Raw genomic sequence first — 2,917 nt, forward strand, 5'->3', positions numbered from 1 at the left:
GACCCGCATTCGTGTGTTAAGGGTATGCATCGTGGTTTGCTGCTTTAATGTTGTCCATTTTTCTGTGGCACAGGTCGCGTGATATTGTTACTCCAGCAAGTGCTGTTGTGCAAATCGGTTTACTTAGTTTTTTCAATTTGCTGGATTGTTTCAGTTTTGTAAACCTGCTGGCAACAGTCTGTTGCGGGAACTTGGTAAGAGTTGGCAGTGCAGCATTGCGGTTCAGATGGATTCCATGCTTCTGTGTTTGATTGAACATTCCTGAAACTTGTGATTCTGTTTGTGAATAGAACATTCCTGAAACCTAAAATTCTGGCATGTACGTGAAATGGTGAAACACACTACTGTTGCGTTTTTTTCATTGTTTCTGCGCTCTACAGTTTGTCTGTCGTCTGGCCACAATGTCGGTTACGGAGTTGAAACAGAAACGCGGAAGGCTCCTCAGTGTCCTGGCAAGAGCTCGCAGAAGAATTTTCGTGCGGATGGACAGTAGAGGTAGTAGAACAGAGCTAACTTTCATCAGTTCTGACCTTTAGCATGCTTTAGAAAAGCTGCAAGAAGTTAATGATGAGCTTATTGCCGCGTTCACTTCCGAAGAAGACAAGGCTCAATCCACGCAGTTCTTGGAAGATGCAGGGAAGCCGCACGAAGAGGCTGTAGGTGACACTGAAGAGGCTGTAGGTGTTCTCGTCTGTCGGATATGAAGCCTGCACTGGCAGGCAATGGATTAAAAGAAGTGCTCCACATTTATGTGGGGTTTTGGAGTTAAACAGCCAACTGAAGACCTTAAGGTGCTGTTAACAATCCTGCCCTTCTTAAGGCCCAAGCCTCTTATGCCCCTGAGCTAAACGCCCGCGAAACTGGGGAAAGTATTTCAACGTCACCTTGGATTTTGTGACGTTATAATAACGTCATTCAAATCCTGCCATGTCATAAGCCATTCAGCAATTAAGACAAAAGAGTCTAGCCGTTCATATCTTGCGTTCGTTAGCGCGATTTTAAGTCATAACGGCCGTCAATTGGCTTTCAATCAATGTAGTGCAATGTACGATGACACAATAAAACCATGACGCATTGCGTAGCATGTCTACTAAACGGAGAATGGTGCTATCTGGAGCAGTCCTTTCCGCTTAAAAAGTATACCAATAGTCACAAGCGAGCTTGTTCCATCACATCTTGTTTCACTTTGTTTCAACTTCTTTCACCAAATCTTCGGCTTGTTTCACCATTTTCAAATGTGAATCATTCCCTTCAAAGTGTATACCAATAGTTAAAGATTAGCTTCTTCCATATATCTGCTGCTTGTTCCACTGTAAACATACCCCTAAAGGCCTATTCATATTATGACCTATCATTGCGCTGCTGAGACAGGTGGTGGTATATCTTTACCCTTTTTAAGACCCCAGCAACTCTAGTTCCTGAGCCAAGCGCCCGCAAAAATAGGGAATTATTTCAAAGTCACCTTAGCATTTGTAACGTCATAAGAATGCCATTCAAATCTTGTCATTCCGTAAGCCAGGCAGCGACAAAGGCAGAAAAAATGTCGAGCCGCTCATATTTTTTTCATTTACATTATCATGTACATCATGCGACATACCGCACCATAGCTTACGCCATTCGGGCATCGCAAGAATTCCGGGGAGAGAAATTGACCCCCATCTGCCGCCCCCTTCAATACCCCCGCCCCCCCCCCCCCCCCCCCCCCCCATGTTCCGTGATCCAATCCCACGCACATCAAGCATCGGTGGTTCAGTGGTAGAATGCTCGCCTGCCACGCGGGCGGCCCGGGTTCGATTCCCGGCCGATGCATGTTTGGCCGAGTTTGACTTTGTTATTAATCCTGTCGCAAAACGTGTGTGTCCTGCCCAACAACGCCACCCGTGTTATATGCTTATGTTTCGCATTATTTACATTTTACGACATTCGTTAGCACGATTTCCAGCCAGAATGGCTGTCAACTTGCCCTAAATAAATGTTTAAGTTACGATGAACTAATTAAGCCGTGACACATAAAAGACTTCATCTACTAAACGGAAAATTGTGCTGTCTGGAGAAGTCCTTTCCGCTAAGAAGTATACCAAAAATTATAAATAAGCTTGTTTCATCACATCTTGCCCAAAGATTTTTCAATATGAAACATCCCCTTTAACAAGCATACAAATAGTCATAAGTGAGCTCGTTTCATTGTATCTGATGCTTGCTACAGTATCCTAAAATATGAAAAAATTCCCTCCATAGCTTCTTTCTATCTAACCTATCACTGTCCTTCGCAGACAGGTGATGGAAGCATCAGCTTTCACCGCAGCGTCGACAGTGTTGTGGGTTTGTGCAGTAGCAGCTGGGGCTTTAACGCGAAACATAAGCATGTAACACGGGTGGCGTTGTTGGGCGGAACGCATACGTTTTGTGGTGGGATTAACAACAGAGCCAAACTCGGCCAAACATGCATCGGCCGGGAATCGAACCCGGGCCGCCCGCGTGGCAGGCGAGCATTCTACCACTGAACCACCGATGCCTGGTGTAAGTGGGATTGGATCACGGAACGTGTGGGGGCGGGGGGGGGGGGGGTATTGAAGGGGGCGGCAGTTGGGGGTCAATTTCTCTCCCCGGAATTATTGCGATGCTATTGCGATGCTATTGCGAATGGCGTAAGCTATGGTGCTGTTGTTTCATTCTCTCGACTTCCCAAATCGGCGATTTTGCCCGCCCCTCTCCATTCTCGAGCACCAGTTTGGCCATCGTGGGATTCGTCCCCCCCCCCCCCGGCGTCAAGAAAACACCTGCATGCTGCCAGTTGTGTTCGGTTGTTGGTATCTTCACAGTGGCAGTGGCCGCAAGTTTTATTTACCATTTGGGTGGAATGAGACTTAGATCCAAGAAAGGACGGCTGTCGATTTGTAATCTTCTGGGTGGCCCA

At 46.5% G+C, this 2,917-nt stretch overlaps 1 non-coding gene across 1 annotated transcript; it reads right to left on the bottom strand.

The window, feature by feature from the left end:
* Nucleotides 1-2,444: 2,444 nt before the first annotated feature.
* On the bottom strand, nucleotides 2,445-2,515 carry TRNAG-GCC (transfer RNA glycine (anticodon GCC)). The gene has a single exon. It is a non-coding gene; the product is annotated as a tRNA-Gly (tRNA).
* Nucleotides 2,516-2,917: the final 402 nt, after the last annotated feature.

Source organism: Pollicipes pollicipes, unplaced genomic scaffold, assembly GCF_011947565.3.
Source record: "Pollicipes pollicipes isolate AB1234 unplaced genomic scaffold, Ppol_2.1 Scaffold_6052;HRSCAF=7182_pilon_pilon_pilon, whole genome shotgun sequence".
Classification (NCBI taxonomy): Eukaryota; Metazoa; Arthropoda; class Thecostraca; order Pollicipedomorpha; family Pollicipedidae; genus Pollicipes; species Pollicipes pollicipes.